We start from the raw sequence: 22,577 nt of genomic DNA on the forward strand, positions 1-22,577 counted from the left end.
TTGCATTATCACAGTGAGTACTTGGGACTGAATGTGCTTAAATGCCACTAAGGTCCTCATGAAAACTGAGACCCCAAACCATCGCCACAGTGAGTTCTTGAGACCTAATGTGCTTAAATGTCACTATGGTCCTTCCACAACAACGGGGCCCATCCCTACACACTTTGCTTCACCGCAGTTTGTAGTTGGGACTGAATGGGCATAAATGCCAGTATGGTCCTTTTGTAAAAATGGGACCCATCCCTAAACACTTTGCATCACCACAGTGAGTGCTAGGGACTGAATGTGCTAAATGCCAATATGGTCCTTATGCAACAATAGACCCCCCCATCCGTGCACGCTTTGAATCACTATAGTGAATGCTTGGGGCTGAATGTAATTAAATGCCACTATGGTCCCTATGAAACAATGGACCTTATCCCTACACACTTTCAAGACCACAGTGAACAGTTGGGACCAAATGTGCTTAAATGCCACTATGGTCCTTGGGTAATAATGCGACGCCCATCCCCACCCACTTTCAAGACCACGGGGAGTTCATGGGACTGAATGTGCTTAAATGTACCTGTGGTCCTCATGAAAAATGAGACCCCAACCGTATACACTTTGCATCAGCACAGTGAGTCCTTGGGACCAAATGTGCTTAAATGCCACTATGGTCCTTACCTAACAATGAAACCCCATCCCTACACACTTTGCATCACCACAGTTACTACTTGGACCTAATGAGTTTAAATGCCACTATGTCCTTACCTAACAATGTAACCCCATCCCTACACACTTTGCATCACCGCTGGTTGTAGTTGGGACTGAATGTGCTTAAATGCCACTGTGGTCCTTACACAACAATGGGAACTATCCCTACACACTTTGCATCACCACAGTGAATGCTTGGGACTGAATGTGCTTAAATGCCAATGTGGTCCTTATGTAACAATGGGACCCCATCTGTACACACTTTGCATCACCAGTTTGTACTTTGGATTCAATGTGGTTAAATGCCGCTATGGTCCTCATGAAAAATGAGACCCCAATCATATGCACTTTGCATCACCACAGTGAAGTCTTGGGACCAAATGTGCTTAAATGCCACTGTGGTCCTTACACAACAATGGGAGCCATCCCTACACACTTTGCATCACCTCAGTGAGTGCTTGGGTTTAAATGGGCTTAAATGCCACTATGGTCCTTACGTAACAACAGCACCGCATAAGGTTCTCACTTTGTATCACCACACTGACAACTTGGGAGTGAATATGCTTAAACGTCACTATGGTCCTTTCATATAATGGGACCCCCATCCGTACACACTTTACATCATCACAGTTAGTACTAGGCACTGAATGTGCTTAAATGTCACAATGGTCCTTATGTAACTATGGGACCCTCATCTCTACACACTTTGAATCACCACAGTGAGTGCTAGGGACTGAATGTGCTAAATGCCAATATGGTCCTTATGCAACAATGGGACCCCCACCCGTGCACGCTTTGAATCACTACAGTGAATGCTTGGGCTGAATGTAATTAAATGCCACTGGTCCCTATGAAACAATGGACCCCACCCCTACACACTTTCAAGACCACAGTGAACAGTTGGGACCAAATGTGCTTAAATGCCATTATGGTCCTTATGTAATAATGCGACGCCCATCCCCACACACTTTCAAGACCACAGGGAGTTCTTGGGACTGAATGTGCTTAAATGTACCTGTGGTCCTCATGAAAAAGGAGACCCCAACCGTATACACTTTGCATCACCACAGTGAGTTCTTGGGACCAAATGTGCTTAAATGTCACTATGGTCCTTCCACAACAACGGGACCCATCCCTACACACTTTGCATCACCGCAGTTTGTAGTTGGGACTGAATGGGCATAAATGCCACTGTGGTCCTTACACAACAATGGCACCCATCCCTAAACACTTTGTATCACCACAGTGAGTACTTGGAACTGAATGTGCTTAAATGCCACTATGGTCCTTCCATAACAATGGGACCCATATCCGTACACTCTTTACAACCTCACAGTTAGTACTAGGGACTGAATGTGCTTAAATGTCACTATGGTCCCTATGTAACTCTGGACCCCTATCTCTACACACTTTGCATTACCCCAGTGAGTGCTTGGGACTGAACGGGCTTCAATGCCACTATGGTCCTTACGTAACAAGGACACCACATAAGGTTCTCACTTTGCATCACCGCAGGACCCCTTGGACCCAATGAGTTTAAATGGCACAACGGTCCTTGCATAACAATGTAACCCCATCCCTACACACTTTGCATCACCACAGTTTGTACTTGGGACTGAATGTGCTTAAATGCCACTATGGTCCTCATGAAAAATGAGACCCCAACCGTATACACTTTGCATCACCACACTGAGTCCTTGGGACCAAATGTGCTTAAATGCCACTATGGTCCTTACATAACAATGAAACCCCATCCCTACACACTTTGCATCACCACAGTGAGTGCTAGGGACTAAATGTGCTAAATGCCAATACCGTCCTTATGCAACAATGGGACCCCCCATCCGTGCTAGCTTTGAATCACTACAGTGAATGCTTTGGACTGAAGGTAATTAAATGCCTCTATGGTCCCTATGAAACAATGGACCCCATCCCTACACACTTTCAAGACCTCAGTGAGTAGTTGGGACCAAAGACCAAATGTGCTTAAATGCCATTATGGTCCTTATGTAATAATGCGACGCCCATGCCTACACACTTTCAAGACCACAGGGAGTTCTTGGGACTGAATGTGCTTAAATGCCACTGTGGTCCTCATGAAAAATGAGACCCCAACCGTATACACTTTGCATCACCACAGTGAGTGCTTGGGACTGAATGTGCTAAATGCCAATATGGTCCTTACATAACAGTGGGACCCCATCTGTACACACTTTGCATCACCACAGTTTGTACTTGGGACTGAATATGCTTAAATGCCACTATGGTCCTCATGAAAAATGAGACCCCAACCATATATGCTTTGCACCACCACATTGAGTTCTTGGAACCAAATGTGCTTAAATGCCACTTTGGTCCTTCCACAACAATGGGACCCATTCCTACACACTTTGCATCACAACAGGTAGTGCTTGGGACCGAATGTGCTTAAATGCCAATGTGGTCCATACGTAAAAATGGGAACCCACCATCCCTATCATTTTGCATCACCACAGTGTGTTTTTGTGACCTAATGTGCTTATGTGCCACTGTAGTCCTTAGGTAACAATGGGACCACATCAAATTCACACTTTTCCATCACCACAGTGAGTACGTGGAACTGAAGTTTAAATGCCATTGTGGTCCTATGTTACAATTGGACCCCATCCCTACACACTTTGCATGACCACAGTAAGTACTTGGGACTAAATGTGCTTAAATGCCACTGTGGTCCTTCTGTAACAATGGAATTCATCCCTACACACTTTCAAGAGCACAGTGAGTAGTTGGGTCCAAATTTGCTTAAATGCCACTATGGTACTCATGTAACAATGGGATACCCATCTCTACACACTTTGAATCATCACAGTGAGTGCTTGGGACTGAAGGTGGTTAAATGCCACTGTGGTCCTTCCATAACAATGAGACCCCATCCCTATACAGTTTGCATCACCCCAGTGAGTACTTGGGACTGAGTGTGCTTAAATGCCTCTATGGTCCTTACACAACAATGGGACCCATCCCTATACACTTTGCATTACCACAGTTGGTACTTGAGACCGAATGTGCTTAAAGGCCACTATGGTCGTTACATGACAATGGAACCCCATCCCTACACACTTTGCATCACCACAGTGAGTACTTGGGACTGAATGTGCTAAATGCCAATATGGTCCTTACGTAACAGTGGGACCCCATCTGTACACACTTTGCATTATCACAGTGAGTACTTCGGCCTGAATAGAATTAAATGCCACTGGTTTTTTCCTAACACTGGGACCACATGAGGTTCTCGCTTTGCATCATTACAGAGAGTGCTTGGGACTGATTGTGCTAAATGCCACCATAGTCTTTATACAGCAGTTGAATTTACCCTGTGCTCTAAGTGTCTGTATTATGCCAAGGGTTACATCAGTGTGATAATTGCATTAGTTTACCAGTTGTCCGTCATATTAGTCTGGCGTACATGACAAGAAACATCATTATATTATCGTAGAGTGGACACAGTACTCTGAGTATGCTTAAATGCAAGGGTGGTCCCTTTTGTTAGTTTAGAAACATTATCTCCTACATCTTTTCCTTTAGCTGAAGGGCATGTGAGACTTTAAACTTCTAATTGTGCATGTGATTCCTTCTGGTAGTCTAACATTCCATCTTTTCCTGATACCTTTGCATTACAAGAGAGGGTACTGGTGACTTTGAAGGTGGAAGCCATCCTCTTACCTGTTAGCATTACAGAAGTCCGTGAGAACCAGAGGCCCCTTGTTTTGTTTTGCACTGTTAATGTGCGGTATTCCTATCATCTTGTGTGTAGTCGATATGGAGCTCACTCATTTTCCTTATATTCAATAGAGGATGCACTTTCCTAAGGACCTTTGTACTAAAATACTTAAAGTGAATGATGATCATTGACCTCAACTGTATGCTTTATTTAAGGCCTCTGTAGTCTCTTCATCTGCCAAGAAAGTGTATTAATTACCTCAGTTATTTTTTTTTATGTGCAAAATTCCAATGTTTGTGGTCCACAAGTGTGCCTTTCAGGTCAGGACTCCTTTGCTTATGGAAGCGGAGATTAATGACCTTAAAGCCATTCTCTTGGGACTGTGGATACATTTAGTTAGTTGTCCATGGTCTTGTGAGTGAACTTGGGTTCCTGAGTCTTCACAGCCTTTTTGCTTTACTGTCCACTTAAGGCCCATTTCTCAAAGTGTTAGTGTGCATAATAATTACATTAGTATTGTTCCCCTTTGCAGGCACCACAGGAATTGTGACCCATTAGGTCCCATTTCTTGGCCTGTTAATATGCTTGATTATATCTGTGTGGGTTCCTATGCACTAGCCCAGGACACCTGTCCTTACTACCTTTCTGTTCCAGTAGGGAGTGCCCCCTGCACAAGACCGTTACACTAGGATAGTCCAGGTACACAGCTGTAACTGACTACAACCATACACATGGGGCACAAATGTGCGTAACTGCACATAGTTCGTTCGTTTTGAATACAATCCTTACTCTGTTAGACCCCCTAAGTCACTAAGGCCTCTTTTCATGGCTTGTTACTGTGCATAAATTCATTTGTCCATGTTGCTGTACACTAGGTAAACACACCTGTCCTCAATCCCTTAGCCTTTTAGTAATGCGTGCCCACTACTGTAAGAACCTTGTATTTGTACAAGGTACACGGTTTTAATTTACTGCACAATGTCCCTTGGATATTAATGTTCGTCATTTCAACTTAGTTTGTCCTACCCTGTTTCCCTCAGTTTGCAGTATATCATGGTTGCCAACCCCTAAATCTCCTTGGCCTGTTAATGTGCATAATTGCATTTGTCTGTGTTCTTGTGCACCAGACAAGCACACTTCCCTGTTCTATGTGCTAGGTAAATACCCTACCTACTTCCTTAGCATTTTCAACAGGCAGTGCCCAGTAATGAAGACCCTTTCACTTGGAAAGTTCATGGGCACAAATGCAATTTTCTAAGCACGTCCTGTATCAGAACCACTGTACCCTCTTTGCTTTATAGCAAGGAGGTGCTATTCAACGAATGCCCTTTCTTTTAGACTTTAATGTGAATGATTGCAATTATCCATCTCTTCTGTTGGAGGAGGATTGCATCCCTCCTGCCCCCTCTGCATTAGGGGCATGTTAACCATGAATGAGCTCTTCTCTTGAGGTTATTAATGTGCATAGTTGTTTCCGTATGTGGACCTGTGCAGTAGGAAAGGATGCTTTATGCCCTTGCCACTGCCTTTGAATTACTGCTGACCATCTTGACCTCAGCTCTTGAACAATTATATGCACCAATAACAATTATGCAAAGTATTGATTATTAGGTAGGACACCGGAACCCTCTTTGTATGCATCAGGGATACTGACTAAGGCCCTTTTTGGGACTGTTAATGTGACTTTGCAATTATCTATGCCCTCTTCTATTAGAGTAGGATGCCATTCTCTTGTACCCACTTTGCATTACTACAGGGGCAACTGAGCACACAAAACCTCTTCTGGCAATGTTTATGGGCACAATGGCAATTAACAGTGGGTTTTCTGTAGCCCCAAACAGGAACCTATACTCCCACTCCTTTTGCATCGCTCCAGGGTATAAGATTCCAAGTAGTCATGGTCTTACCCTTACCTTCCTTCTCCTCAGCCCTTGCCTGCCCTTGGACCCTTCTGATGGACTATTACTAATCACAATTTCAGGTGTCCATGTATCTGACCATTAGATAATATTGTGCTTCCTCCTCCTTCCCAGCCCTGCCCAGATGTCATTGGTTTACCCAATGTATTTGTATTGCTGTAATGCCTCAGTTGCACTTTCCTTGGTCCCACCCATCCAACATGAACCCCTCCATTTCTTAATTTGCATTGCTTCTGAGTAATGCTGACTATCCAAAGACCCTTCTGTGTTATTAATTAACACAGTACTGATTGTCCTGTGTTTCAACCCATCAGCCCAAGATCTCCCTACCACTTCGATGTTGTGATTGTGCAGTGTTGACTACCAAAGCAGGTCTGAACTAGGTGGATGGACCTTCACTCTTTTTCCTGTATTTTTTAAGGATCCCAATTTCAATTATTGTCCCATCGTGGGGACAAGAACCATCCCTGGCCACCTCTGTTACTGCTTTACTGGGCGAAAAGCTCAAGGCAAGTCAGGCCCAGGGAGCTATTTTTTAAGAAAGGCATCTGAATTGCAAGGTGGAATTGATAACCTGGTCATTGAATTTTTGAAGTTTAAAAACCCATTTATACCATGTACCCGATGACCAGTGTCTCTCATTTTACTAAGGGTGATGGGTCTGTGGATAGACCACTGTGACTCTTGATCTGGAGCACCAACCAGCCCCTACTTATTTCAAGATTGCTGTAAAAAGATGGAATAAGAGAACATATACTATAGATCACCTTGTTTGATTACTCTCTTACATAAAACACACCCTGTTTAGTTGTGCTTATTTAAAGTAGCCTCAAGCACCACAGTGAAGTAAGGACTTAGAGATGATGTTTCCCTGCTTTCTATCAAAAAAACAAGCCAAGATCTAATTCTTCTGGATGTAAATTGCAACAGTGAGCTAGCTGCTGCCTGGTAAAAATGAATACCAGCCGAGGCTCTACTGTGCAGGGTGTTTGGTGGCAGAGAAGTATTTCATGAGAAAATAACTAGCCATTACAACAGCGGTTCTTTGTAATCACTGAGAAAGGAAGGATACTATTCCCGTGAGAAGGATGCCAAAAGGTCCGCCCAGCTCAGAGTGCGGTTTGCAATACTAGCTCCTTGGACAGCTGTAAGAAGAGTCTCTGGCTCTTTAGATTACTGTAAGTACTACTTTGTAGTTACTAAGTCATCTTCCCTCTGTTCAATTTTCTTTCTCTTGATGCTACCCATAGAAAAGTCAGAGGGTTCTGAAAGTCTCCTTGCCTGATCCCACCTTATCTGCAATGTATATATGTGATAACGATATGAGTTAACCAACAGAACTATAGAATTAATATTGTGTACCTGGCTTTATGCTAGTTTACACATAAGTGAGCACTAGAAATGATAGAGTCCTATATATAATTTCATCCTCTAGATGGTTGTATTGGTGAGCTAATATAAGCACGCTTGAAATAACTTTAGGAAATTATAGTCAAGCACTGTCTTGTATGAATTATAAGTTAGACTTTTTAAAAGTGAGAAACCAGAGTTTGAAGTTGACAGCAGTAACTTAAAGAGGTGGGTTTACTTTTTCTCTTTGGTACTTGATATGATGACTATTGAAACCATCTGGGTAGTCCAGTTTGTTTATTTTTAGTGTCATTTGGTTTTTACCTCTTTTGGAGGCATGGAAATCAGTTAAAGAAATAAGGACTACCCATTGTGTTTGGCTGTATTCTGTGGCAAATTGTTGATTGTTAAATCTCATTAAAAGCTTGAGTTTTTCAAGGTTCAGGGGTTGGGGATATAAATCTGATGTGTTGGCTCTTTTTACCTTTTTATTCCATTTCCACTCAAGAGCAGATGAGAGTAGCATTGATTTCTTTTTAGTATGAGATATTTGTGGAACACGTTTGGCAAGAGGGCAATGGAGAAGTATAAGTTTTACAAGAAAAAATCATGACCGTGCCTAGTCTCCCTGATGTAAAACAAACACAAAGGTCCAGCAGAAAAATATCAACATAAAATTTGAGCATTTTTTGCGTACATCCATTCATCCTAGCAGGAGCAAGAAGAACCATAATAATGAGCTGGCCTTCTCTTACTGCCCATTTTAATTTATGTTCATATTTCCTTGTCCCCCCTCACCAATGTCTGAAGACATTGTTTGTCTGACTGACGGGGTAATATACAAATGGTCCTGAGCCTTCTTGGAAACGTGGTCTATGTATGACATTGTTTTTCAAACTAAAATAACTTGTCAGGATGAAACACCTTTTACAGGAACAAAATTCTTTGCGATCCTAAAGAACGTGTGCTTTGAGGAACACTGACTTTAAGTTTTTAAAATGTAAACACATTTCTCAATTTCAACATGTCTTTGTCAAAGATATATAATGTTTTATATAATTTATGTAGGACTTGAGGATTCATGAGAACATATCCACAAACCTCCAGGGTTCTTATCACCCCAATTTGAGAAACACTGGTCTGTGCTTATGAATTACTAAACCAACTATCATTGAATATTAACATACAACTATAATTATTGGAATTTGTTTTAAAGGGATGAATTCTGAGCCAGTTCTGTACTGCTACTCAGGAAGGATGGAACAATATTAGGTGGATGGAAGCCTGCACTGGACAGCACCCAAAGGTGAATCAAGTCATTGCTCAAAATAAAATCTCTGGCAGGTTAACAAATAGTTATTGGGCCAGGTACTGGAGTAAATAGCAATACAAAAGATATGATTCATGTCAAGGAATTTGTGGCTTACCGGCACTACTGTATTCCTTGCTTCTTGCAAGTGCATTTTAATGAAGCACATGTTCTCTTACATGGACTGGATCACTATTCTTTTTCATGGGTTTGGGGGCAGAAGGAGTGAGATGCCAACAAAGGAATGAAAAAATTGAGAACTGGGAATCAGAACACTTAGCTTTTGGTCCTGGCTCTAACCTTGGATCAAATCTCATCTCTCAACTTCAGTGACTTGAATACCTCAACCCCTTTTGTCATTTGGAAAATCTTCAAAGGTCAAAAAAGAAAGCACTTAAAAATTTTTTCGCCATTTTTCTAAATGATTATTGTGATTTCTTTCCTGACTTTCCTCCTTCTAGAACCTTAATATATATATATAGGATTGGAGGAAGTATCCTGACCCTAGTTTTGTGCCTCTTTTCCCATATTCCCCTTTACCTTTTCCATTTATCTTTCTGTAATTTACCTACACATTTCTATAACCACCTCCCTGAATTATAGAAGATCATAAGACCCAGGGTTGCCATGATTAAACATCATAATTTCTTTTCAGGGTATCTGGGCCCTGGTTATCAAATGTACATCTGGATAGGAGTTTGTGACTTGAAGTACAGAATTAAAAGTTGATCTGTGGTGGCTGCTAAAACATTGTTATCTGTGAAACTGTTCCAGGAAAATTTTTACCTGCTTAAAGAGAAGGGAACTGATATCTGACCTGAGCCAGTAACTGTTCCCCCAAACCTTAGAGGCTTGGGTGGCAAAGAGTACCGATGTGTGTGGTTACACACAGCTAATGCCTTTCTTTGCCTCAAGTCTTACAGACTGAATCGGAAGAAAACTTGATTTCCCCACTACCATATTTCTGGCTATAAATCAGTAGCACTTAACACTGGTGTCTTTCAAAATTCAATTCAAGTTGGATCTCAAATATTTGTTTGAGACTTAGCTGATTTGCTGAATTAACAAGTTGAACCTCACAGGGACTGTACTAACAAACATAGCATAAGAGGAAATCTGTTAATGAACAAGATGAACAACCGAATTTAATTGCTAATGTTTTTTAAAATAACTTTTTGATATTATGGATACTTGAATGTTTGGGCCTTATGTATTTCAATTTTAAAACTGACTACAGGTAAATCCCTATTAATAAAAGAAAGAAAGCAAGTCTTTAGGCCAGATTTGCAAACAATGATGGTACCTACTATAGTAAAATGTGGAACATAGAATTGCCAGTTCTCAGGTTCCATTTTGCTCGCTTTTTAAAAACTCTGCATTTTATAAGCCTTCAGCATCTAGTTGGGAGATTTAAAAAAGAAAAACACAACAAAAACACCCAAAACTTTTTATTTTAGAACAGTTTTAGAGATTTACAGAATGATTCTAAAGGTACTACAGAGTTACTGTAGCACCTATAGTACCTATACCCCACACCCAGTTTTCCCTATTATTAACATCTTACAGTACTATGATACGTTTGTCATAATTAGTACAGCAATATTGAAACATTGTTATTAGAGATAGTCCATACTTTACCCACATTTCCTCGGCTTTCTCCTAATGCTTTTTTGATGTCCCAGGATTCCATCAGGATACCACATTGCATGTTAGTTATGTCCTCCTTAGGCTTCTCTTGGTTTTGACAGTTTCTCAGGCTTTCCTTGTTTTTGATGGCTTTGACAGTTTTGAGAACTAAATGGGCAAGTATTCTGCAGAATGTTCCTCTATTGGGATTTGTCCTATGTTCTTCTCATGACTAGACTGGGTAGATGAATTTTTGGGAGGAAGACCACAGGAGTAAACTGCCATGCCACTCTTACTTCTTAAGAGTACATACTATCGACATATCACTGTTGATATTGATTGATCACTTAGATTCTACAATTAATATTTTGTTATATTTGATTAAACTTCTAAAAAGAAAATATTCATATGCACACTTTAGGTTCAGGGAAATCATTTTTATGCTAAAGGGAATGAACAAAATAGGAATAAGATCTTTTTGCTTAGATCTGTAATACAATTACATCTGTAATACAAATCTATAAAACACAGCAAGTGTGCAGGATAGTAGTGAATAAATGGCTGTTAAAATGTATGTGCAGTGTGGCATGTCTACTGGCACATGCTGTGTTAATGCACTTAACCAAATGGCCCTTCCCAAGGTGTTTCAACATTTTGTTATTATAGCACATAGCAGTGCTATTTGTCTTATTTGGCACAAGACACTTTTATATATTGTTTTCTTCTGTTCTTTTCTTTAAGCTACAGGCAACAAAACTAGTACCATTTGCCACCAATCTGGCAATGCAATCCTCCATTATGAGGTAATCATCTAGCTGATCCAGACTATCTTTATGGCGAAATACGGTAGACAGTTTGTGGAACACTCCTAGAGCCCTGAGAATCCTTGCCCAGACCTCAAGGTTAAAAGACCTTTGAACTGAGAGAAGACCTGGGTTTAAGTATCATTGTGCCACCGACTAGTTGTAAAAAACAGTGGGGAGTCTCATCTATTGGCCTCCCAGCTTCCTTATCTAGAGAATGAAAATGTTGGAGTACATGATCATTAATATCCTTTCTAGTTGTGGTGATTCTGTGATTTGTGTAGTGTTGGAGTATTTGAACCAGCTGGATCGCTATGCCACTTGGTCTTTATCTCTAAAATACCTTGACATTTTGTTGGGCTATGAGATGATAGATCAAGAGTCTAAAAACTCTTGCCAATGAATATTGAATCCCAATGAAATGTGTGGTTCTGTATCAGTACCAAAATGTAACCATTTTCTCTGGCCTTAGATTCCCTGTAAGGGAAAGGGACTGCTCTTTCTATGTCATCACTATGATAACAAAAAGAAACGAGCAGGCTTTGATGCTAAAGTGGCCATACTCAGTAAATGCGGTTCAGAGTAGCTCAGAAGATCTGGGGAGACTGGAATAGTTGTTTCCTTGTGGGTACCCTAACCAGGCAGTATATAAATGAATTTGAGCTTGGATCTATTTAAAAATTCTTCGGGCAAATTTGCTTGTACATCATTAATGGGGCTTTAGGAGGGAGCACAGTGAGTATATATGTATGGCTGTCACGTTTAACTGGAAGCCTGTATTTGGGGATGAAATATCTAACCTTAGGTTAAGTAAGGATGGGGAAGGATATTGCCAAGAGATTTCTGAAGCCTATTCTGCTCATAATGAGAACATCGTAGAATATCAGTTTTGCTTTACTGAACATTTTATGTAGAGAATAGACTTGAGTAAGTGATCTTTGACATACTACTGTTAGAATTTGTTGGATATTGACATAAAGGTCTTATAAATAAAAAGGGAACTCCTGATCAGGAATCAGGAAGCCACATGTGGTTCTTTCCATACTATGCCATACCATGCAAAGTGCTTTCGACATTGCAAACGTGGCTTAGACTTGCTTCATTTCAGTAAGCTCCTATCCTATAGTAAAGACAACTCACCAATTATTCAAAATGCTCGAGGCCATTGTGTCTCTAAGCAGTAGTAATTGCCCTGCTACCTTGCATCTTGAAGTGTTTTCCCCGCAAGAGCATGACCTTTAGGCTACAAATTTAGTCAGCCCTTAAAGTGAGTGTTGGCTTGAGCCATATTTTCATTTAGTTCTTTTTTATACCTGCCTAACCTTCTGTGCTACTGCCTGTGCTTGCCATTCATTACAAGACTTTAGGGAGACCATACGGGCTAGAGAGGACACACATATATCTAATGATTCAGTTGATGCTTCCTAGTGTTGTTGTTGCTGAGGTTTTCTCAACAATTTTGGTGTCCTGTCCTACTGAGCCCTGTCTTTATTCTTCAGAAAGACATTCTGAGCATGGGACACCTGAGGACTGGACTACAAGCAGCTCTAAGAAGCTCCACATTCAACAGATCTTTTCTTGCAGGCCACCTGGACCAAAAGGTAGTTCGGGGAGCTCATTGGTGGGGGAAGTCTGTCTTTGGCTGTAAGGGCTTTAACTTCCTACAGCTCCCCTTTTTAAAACAGGACAGCCAGTTTTCATCAGTTCCTACTGTTTTTTGGGGGGTTTTACATATACACACATTTTAGCTTTCCAGAGTGAGTTTGGCTTATTATTTCATTTATCTCTCAGAGCCAGGCTCCAGTGGGGCCTCTGAGGGCAAGTGTACTTGATTCCCTTTCCATACATGAAGAAAGAGACATGCAAAATAAAATTAGTTCCTTCCACATCTCATAGCTATTTAAGAGAGAAAAACGAACCTATGCCTTCTGATTAGTAGGCCTTGAAAAGTATTTCTACTTGCCTTTAGCAGACGGGTAGCAAATGCTGAGGATTTGCTGGTGAGTAGTACCAACTTGATCTGTGTCATAGCCCTGTTTTGGCAGGCCTAATTCCATTGTCACTGTCATTCCATTTTAACAAGTTGAGCGTTTGTTAATATGAAAAGCCATGAAATTGCTAAAAGGTAGAATAACAGAGACCCAAGGGTCTGTAAGCTATTTACTGGGTCCCTGCACCTTGTTTTTCCTTTTGCATAGATTTGTTTAGTTGTCTTAATAACGGGTTTTATATTGCTGTAACCATTTTTTATTTCTCTGAATAACCTGGGACTTGGAAGGGTTTCATTTACATAAGCTGTTCAAGAAGTGTACCGTGTGGGCTGAGTGGAAAACAATTGTGTTTACCTTGGCACTGCTCGAGCATCTCACTACTTAACATACAGATTAAAAATTATTGGGGTTTTTCCAAGTGGCTTCATAGCTGTCTTGGTTGAGAAAGCTTTGGTTTTTTTCTTCTATTATTTTCAATGCCTTGATTTTTTGACCCCCTTATACTTTATGATGAGAACACAAGGATATTAATAATCCATGCCTGTGGAGACTGGACAGTAAAGCACAGTATGGGAACTTTGCTAATTATTCAGCTCTAAATTGCTTTTGGAGATGAGGGGAAGTTCAAGGAACAGAACTGGAATGAGTAGAAGAGTTTGCCTGTTTATAGAATATGGAGCTCCCCACAGTGCTCAGTCTGCATAGCTTAATTTAACCACTAGTTGCTCATTGGAAGAGTCTTTCGCTGTGTACCACATTTTAGTCATTATTTTTCTTTTCTCTCTTCTCCAGATCTTCCTGAGAAGAATAGGCTTGTTGCTTTACAGTCGTAGTGACCCATTCCCCTTGACGGTCCCTAGGTGGAGATGGGGCATAAGGATCCTCCAGGGGAAAGGCTCACTACCACTGGGCAACAACCCTAGGCCAGGAGGTTCAATCAAGATTCTTTCCTGGGCCCTGATAGGAAGCTCAAGTCTCAAGACAACGTCAGAGGTGGGTAAGCAGTCCCTAAACATGTCATGAGGAAACTGTCTCTAATTTCCATCCTCTAGGTCAGTGATGAGAGAGGCAGAATAGGGGCTGCAGGTTGGGACATGAAGGTAGCCATTCAGTGTAGTAAGTCCTTATTATACAGATTAGAGTTCAACTAAAGAAATAAGGCTATGATAATGGTGGTGTTTCCAGTGGCTCACCAAATAGCATTAGGCAAGACATTTTCCTATTTATACCACAACTTCCTGGTCTGTTGAATGCCGAAGTTGTATTAGTTTTATCTCTAAGGATCTAGACGCTTCAACTTTATACATTTCTAGGCTCTATAGACACTTTCTATAACTCACTAATTTGAATCTCCCATAAGTTGAGCGCAGTACTCACTTAATATTTCATTATGGCATTTACATAGTTTCCCTCCCTCTTTTTTTTTTTTTTTTTTGTAGCTCCTGATTGTTCCGTTTATACCTACCATAATCATCTTTCCTAAAAGTAGTGCAAGGAGCAAGAAATCTGAACGTACTAAAGGAAGACTGATATGCCTGACACTGGCATTTTAGAAGAGCAAGATGAGGTAAGTTGTTGGTGGATCGCTTTAGAGCTCAGAGCCATTTGTTGGAGGTTTTTGTGAGTTGGGGTATGGTGGTCTAACGCAGAGGGGGCCTGAATGTGATATGGGAGAATGACCAGTAACCTGTGCAGGCACACCTTAGAGATATTGCAGGTTGGGTTCCAGACCACAGCAATAAAGCAAGTCGTAATCTTTTTGCTGGTGGAGGGTCTTGCCTTCAATTTGTAAAAAACACAGCATCTGTGAAGCACAATAAAATGAAGTGCAATAAAACAAGGTCTGCCTGGATTACCAACTGGGTTCACTGAAGCAACTCAAAGATAATATTCAGTGTTCCAGTTGTGTCACAGGGAATTTAGTCCTACCTCATCTGTTCTTTATCTTCACTACATAAATTCTTTGCCACTCTTACCATGTTTCCCCCAAAATAAGACCAGGTTTTATACCGTATTTCTCTGAAAATAAGACCGGGTCTTATATTAATTTTTGCTCCAAAAGATGCATTAGGGCATATTTTCAGGCGATGTCTTATTTTTTTCATGTACAGTAATCTTCATTTATTCAAATACAGTCATGTCATCTTCTGGAACATCGTTATAACGTACTTAATGACAATCTTAACTGGGGCATATTTTCGGGGTAGGTCTTATTTTCGGGGAAACAGGATAAAAGTCTAAACATATAAAAACCTAAAACAAAAAAGTTTGTTTTTTGAAAGGAGAGTGGCCCTTTCTTATCTCCTCTTGTGAGAGAATCTGTCTGCAGTAAAGATTTAGTGCTAAAGGAAAGCCAGTATTAGAATTGTGACAGGTGTGAAGATCAAGTCCCTTTACTAAAGTGGTGGGGAAAGAAGTTTATTTGACACAATATGAGTGGCCACCACTACCATCTAGTGGCAGGCAGACATGTTTTGGTTCTATGTAAAATTCCGAAGGTGAAAGTCTGTAAGAAGAGCATCTGTGTTGGTTGTGGTTGTTATTATAATTATTATTGGTGGTAACATACCTAGTATTGGTACTGATAATATCTTACTGTAGATGCTAATGCCCTTTTTGGTTTTCTTTTGTCTTCTCCTTGTGATGTTTATTGTGCCCCTCTTCCTCTGAATGTCTGCCTTGGCTTATCTCTTATCTCAAAAGTGTGTATTTCTTTCTTTGTCTGTTTCTTCCTTGAATGTCTTTGGTCTTTGTTCTCTAAAGTATGCCTTTCCCATTTGTATGGTTCTCTTGTTAGTTTCTTCTCTGTGTCTCATTTTCTTTTTTGTTCATGAGAGTGGTCTGTGCCTTGTCTTTGCTCTCCCAGACCTGGCTCTTCTTTCCCTTTGTGTCTCTGTGTCACATCTGGGTGCTTTGTGCTCATTTCTTGTCCTGCCTACCTCTCTTTTTTTCTCTTTGTGAACTGATTGTTTGTCACTCTCTCCCGTTGTTCATTTGACATTTTACCTTTTTCTGATTCTACTGTTTCTACTCTATCTTGGCTTTCTCTTTTCCACATGTCCTTTCTGCCTCTCTTCGGCCATTTACTCTCTTTTTTCATGCTCTGTGTGCTTCTGTGTCTCTTTGTTCTTTGTGATTTTTCCATTTCACCAGTCCTCTCTATTCTCGTTTCTTCTCTGCTTTTCCCCTTCTACTGACTTTTGGGTCTTCCAGCCTCTTCATGAGTCTGTGTCTCCCCCTCCGTGATGTCCTGTACTCTTCTCTCCTTGCATATTTTTTGTGCATGTGTGTGTTTGCTCATGTGTGCATGTTTGTGACAAAGGGGCTTCTAAGCCCTTTCTAATAGGTGCAGAGTGTCAGCTATCAAAATAAGCACTGCAGAGCGGTTCCTATGCCAGACTGTCCTGTGCAATGATCCCAAACTAAAGAAGGCCCAAGGGTCCAGACTGAAGTAAAAGCCAACACCTAACATGGACACAAGGTGGAGGGCCCAAGTGGAGGACAGATGTTTGAGACTTGAAACCTGAGGACTAAAATAGAAAACCCATGCCCCAAGATAGATAGAAACCTCACACCTGAGACCATTGGAAGCCCCAAGTGCCACGATGTACAGAAGGTGGCCCTTGTTGGACAGAAGACTTGACTGAATTGGATAGAGGGCTGAAGACCCAGGATGGGAGGCTGAAAGCCTAAGAGTGGGGACTCATGGAAAGGCCCGAGACACAAGGCCCAAGACCTGAGATAAAAAGACCCAAGGATGGGAGGTCTCAGACACACATAAAGACCCAAGAGTCAAGCCTCTCTGCATGGACTTGAAGGCTATCTTAAGACTAAATAGTGTGGGAAGCTGCAGTTCTATGACCCAGAATCCAGAAGGATAGAAGCTCCAAGATCAAGATGAGAACCCTAAACTTCAGCTGTTTTCTGTCCTCCCTTCTCTTGGACATTTTCCCGTCTCCCCTTCCAGTTCTCCTATCTCCACTTAAGCCCACTTATTTTCAGATGTCTTTTTTGATATAAGAGACATCTTTAAATTAGCAATAGTATGCCTGAGCCAGTTTTTATCATACTTTTGAGACATTTATTACATTTTTGGTGTTGTTTTTTTTTAAAAAAAACAATCCCATTTCTCTTCACCTCCACTCCATTTGAGAGAGACATATAGGTGACATTGTATTTCAGTCCCCCCCTTTCCTCAGAAGCTAGTCTAGGCTGATGAGAAGGGGAAATAAGTACCAGGCTATCCAGGCCAATGAGAAGAATGAGACAAGAAATACACAGATGTGCCAGGCTGCTGAGAAGCACCAGCCTGCACAGTTTACTTCTTTGAGTTTTGGTGAGCAGGATTCCTGGGGTTTGGCATTCCTAGTGATGGTCCCCAAAAAGGATGACTGAGACCCAAGGAGGCAGCCTGAACCCCCTGCTCATAGTAGTGGCCTCAGAATTTGGTAGATGGCACCAACTCTGCCCTTGGCTTTAATGCCCACCTCTAGGCTGAAAGCTTAGAGAACTTGGGAATACTTAGCAGGTTGAATCCTTCCCTTGATTTCTTTCCTCTTATTATGAAGGAAGATAATTTAAATGGTTGACAATATATATGAAAGCAAGGTGTTCTCATGAATAGTGTTGTGGCAGCCATGCACAGCTAATACTTGAACGTGCACTGTCAGTTGTGAAGTATTATGTAAATTGGGTCATCACACCCTTTTCTTCTAAAGGGTCAGATGGTAACTATCTTAGGGTTTACAAGCCATATGGTCTCTGTTGCATTTTTTAAAACAATGCTTTAAAAAGGAAGAACTATTCTTACCTGGTGAACCAAGTGGATTCATTTTTAGTCTGTGGGCCATAGATACCCCTGATGCAGATGCTAGGGACTGTGCTGAAAATATTAGTTTCCTTGTGTGCTGTGCCTGTCCCTTTGTAAACTATGAAAGTGCTTAGACTTCTAAGTTTCAGTTGATGAATGGATATTGATTACACAGTATATACATCCTACTGTCTAAGCACTGGATATAAAGATTAAAAGAAGCATGAATAAAGTGCTTTGTCAAAGGTATGTAATACTATGCAGATATTAGGAATTAAGTGGTTGATAAATAATTCATATATTTATAGCCATAGTGTTTCTGCTGCTATGGTGATTCTGAGTAAAAGTAAAGTATTCCAGGTAGCAGAAAAAAACACATGGAAACTGCTTTTAAACTATACAATATACAGCAAACACAAGGGACTAAGTTATTGTGATGACTTATAATGTGCTGGCACATTACATGCTAGGCACTCCGGATGACAAGGAAAATAGAAAGTATTCTCAATTTAGAATTAAACATTTCAGCTAGGAAGTGCATTTTAAAGTGCTTTTTTTGTAAACTAAAGCACTAAATAAATGCCAATGGGCTACATGTTAATGAATGAATGAATACTAATTGCCTTTTATGTGCCAACTATTGTTATGAGGAAAGAAGTGTACATGGTTATGCAAATTGAGAATTTAAATACTTGTTAAAGGACTGAACATCAGTTGCCTACTATGTGAACTCACGGTTGTGGCACTAAGGAGCTCCATGCACTTATCATTTCATTGTGTCTACAACTGAGGAGAAGGCAATACGAATACTAGCCTTATGAACTGTAAAGCACCATAGATCTAGAACTATTGATTTTCTCATTTGGTGCCGAGTACTATAGGCTTATACCATTGTATCACAGTTCTCAGACTATGAACCAGTGTGGAAAAAACTTGGGAAAGGATTATTTGCTATTGAACACTCTGAATATAATCTGTAAAAGATTAAATGTATGATGAATGTGAGACTGGATAATAATTGTATATTATGTACCAGTCTTTTCGCTAGGCATCAAGATGTAAAGATAATCCATCTTTATTGTGTCCTGGGTAGTAGCACATAATCTGTACAGTCAACTTATAAGTCTTAAACTGCTGTACATATATAAGCAATATCTGCTCATTGAACATCAATGATTTGCTCTCTCTTATCCCCAGAGATGCAAGGTTTCATTATTATTATTGAATCTGCAGCACAGGCTTGGGTGTACATTTACGAAACCTACTGTTCTATACAGATAAGGAATTAACTGCTGGTTGAATGAATGATTACTGATTACTTTCTCTGAGGCTCAGAACTGCATATTCCCTATGATACAAAAATGATTTTATCCTTATAGGATGCTCACTGAAGAAAATGAGGTAGTAGGTGTGAGATTCAGACTAAACGGTTATTTAATGATACAAACATGGGGAGAATAGAATTGTACAAAGCAGTATGCTAAATCCTGAGCTAGGTGGAAAGATACAACCAAGACCAGAAGGCTACTTGCTCCCTGGCCTGACTAAAGAGATGGGAGATTTTTTTTTTTTTTTTTAAAGCAAGCTGTTCTGATTCTCCCTCAGTGTTTTGAATGCTGAATGCTGAAGATGGAGGTGAATTACATCTACCTTGGCCTGGCTTAGAGATATTTAAGGCATAAAAATAAATGGCTCATGTTTCCTTTTAAGTTCATTTGAAAAAAAAAAAGTTCATTTGATAAACAGCATATTTTATGTGAAATGGATCATTCTAGGTCCTGAGCATTACAAAAGTGAAATAGGCCTACTCTAAAGGGCTTTAGATGACAGATCATAGCTGAAGATCTGAAAACAACTTTGAGTTTTGAGTAAATATTTGAGTACCTGTTTTCTGGTCCAGAAAACCCATTGACTTGCGTTGGAGATTTTAAAAATAGGGTGGGGGAAAGGCATGGTTCTTTCAATATAAAATGACATTTTTTCCCTACTTCTACATAGTCCCAAAGTCACTTGCTCATTGACCTAAATTGAAGCCAGAATGATGAAGGGCTCAGGATTTCTCCTTTAATTCATTAATTTAAGATTCTGCTTTTGTTGTAGTTAAATGGTTTAAGATGAGAAGGTGAAACAACTGGTTTTAAAAATATTTGCTCGTTGGCCTGGCTTAAAGTCGGGAAGTCACTTGAGCAATAAGAGATTCTAAGTTTTCCATATTTTGTAAAAATGTATTCACTCTGAATAAAATACTGTCTGAGGAGAGTGAACAGATTCAAAAGACCTAGACCAAGATTCACTTAAAGCTTACTGGCTTATGGTAGAAACAACAAAGTTTATGACTGCAGTTCTTTCATTTGTTGAAGAGCCTTCATTGAGCAGCTGTGATATTAATATTTTGAGAAGTAATGATTAAATCAACTTCTCTGGCATGTTTCACAGAGTAGGAGTAAGAGAGCCTTTTATTTATTCATTCATACAAACATTGGAGAAGGTGATGCTAAATGAAATAGGTCTGGTACAAAAGGCACTTTGTCTTGGACATGCAATTGAAAAACAAGAAATGGAATGAAACCTTTTCATTTATTCATTCATTCTACAAGTAGGCCTATTGTATATAAGGTCCTTTGCTAGGTTCTCTGTTGGCACCAAAGACATGAACAACTGAATGCTTTCCTAAAGAAATTTTAAAACTTCCTTTTGGGTTGTTTTTCTGATTAGGGGCTTTATCCCTGAACAACACTGTACAATTTAATTCCCACTCCATATTTCTTCTACCAGTCTGGCCACTACAATAAGCAGGGTTTCCATTGAGCTTGCTCCTTAAGTTGTAGAAACCCTCCTTATAATAGACATTTTATTATTCCCATCCCATCCCTCATGAGAGAAAGCTGTGACCACTGCTGGGCAGTAGGAGGGATGATGAATGGCTAATTCCCAAACCCTGGTCTCAATGGCACCAGCCTTGGGGAATCACTCATACTTGAGCCATACTTGCTTTTGAAATGCATTTACCACTTCTATTTTCTACTCTTTATCTTTTACATTCTTTCAAATATCCACTACCTAAGTAGACCTCTGAAGAACAATTCCCAGATAGTACATAGCAAGATTGGAGATGGAGACCTGATTCTCTTTTGTAACAGCTTTTCAACTTACACTTCAGAAATCTCCTTCAGCATCAAAACCTGCTCAAGAAAGAACTTGGTATAGTAGAATAATGTCAGTGAATGAAAGTTGCTTAATTTTTACCATGCTGAAATTTTAAGAATCATAAAAATCATAAAAATTGGAAGTAATTGGCAAAAATTGGAAAAATATCGAAAACAACCCAAAACATCTAAATCTAGGCCCTCCAGGCTTTGACCTTTTCTATTTTGAAATCACTCACAGAGGGTGGGCTAGGAGGAAGAGTGAAAGAAAAGGTCAAACCTGTTTCTGAGGGCAGCCTGCCTTTAACTGGATTGGTCTTGAGGCCATCACTATGTCCAGGTCTAACTTGGATTGCTTTTTTTAGTTTAGTGCAATTCCAATAACTGGTCATTGTGGAGATGATAAAATTCTTTGTCACCACTCATTTCTCTAAGTTCTTGAGAAACAATTTTTGGCTGAATGGTTATCAGCTAAGCCTTGGATTAGATAACTATGGGATTTATTAATTAAATCAATTTGAAGAAGATTTGAGGGTGGTGGGTGCATTAGTAGAAAGTGGAAAGGAGAAAGTAACTGAAAGTCTTCCTTTCACAGTTTCTGGCACCCTCCCACTGCTGACAAAACAAGAACAAGACAACTTGCCACCATCTGATTTTTGTGGCATAAAGAAAGTTGTGAACAAATTGGTTTTCCTAGGAAATGGCTTTATCTTTACCCTTCTGCCTCAAAGGGAATGCATGCCAAAATGCTCCGATAAACAGAAGACACTCTTTGACTTGTGAACTGATGTGAGATGCAGAATCTCTGAGCCTTGCGTGTTTTGAAGATTGAAAAGTCTTGCTAGCATGGGTGACCCTGAAAAGCAATTGAAAGCCATCTACCTACATGTCACAACTGAGAAAAATTGGGGGGTATGTTGTCTAATGTCAAATAAAATGTACTGTTTTGGAAACTTTGTGTTTTGATGTGACAAACTGTACCTCACTGTCCCCAACCACACACGTCATTTCATTTTTTTTGTCCTTTACTACCTTAATCACCCAGTTTGGGTAAATGATTTGAGATCACATTTCTTTTTACCTTTAGTTGCTTTGGTCAGGAATACTGAGAAGCACAAATGCAATAAAATGTGAGAAGCAAAAATTTTGAGGAAAGGGCAGGATATGAATAGGGAATAATAAACTATTTGTAAGTATGTGGGAAGTAGGATGTACTCAGGAAGGAAA

General features: G+C 40.1%; 1 long non-coding RNA gene across 3 annotated transcripts in view; it reads left to right on the forward strand.

The window, feature by feature from the left end:
- LOC308494203 overlaps nucleotides 1–21,622 on the forward strand; it is a 31,328-nt gene extending 9,706 nt beyond the window's left edge. For 2 of the 3 annotated variants that reach the window (XR_013992890.1, XR_013992891.1), the window contains 5 exons: nucleotides 8,882–8,971; nucleotides 12,903–13,004; nucleotides 14,187–14,387; nucleotides 14,834–14,961; nucleotides 16,098–21,622. This is a non-coding gene — a long non-coding RNA (uncharacterized lncRNA). Of the gene's footprint in view, nucleotides 1–1,958; nucleotides 7,494–8,881; nucleotides 8,972–12,902; nucleotides 13,005–14,186; nucleotides 14,388–14,833; nucleotides 14,962–16,097 lie in introns of those variants that run through there. The other variant, XR_013992892.1, reaches the window with a different exon arrangement.
- The last annotated feature ends 955 nt before the right edge of the window (nucleotides 21,623–22,577 follow it).

The sequence above is a fragment of the Rhinolophus hipposideros genome (genome assembly GCF_964194185.1).
Source record: "Rhinolophus hipposideros genome assembly, chromosome: X".
NCBI lineage: Eukaryota > Metazoa > Chordata > Mammalia > Chiroptera > Rhinolophidae > Rhinolophus > Rhinolophus hipposideros.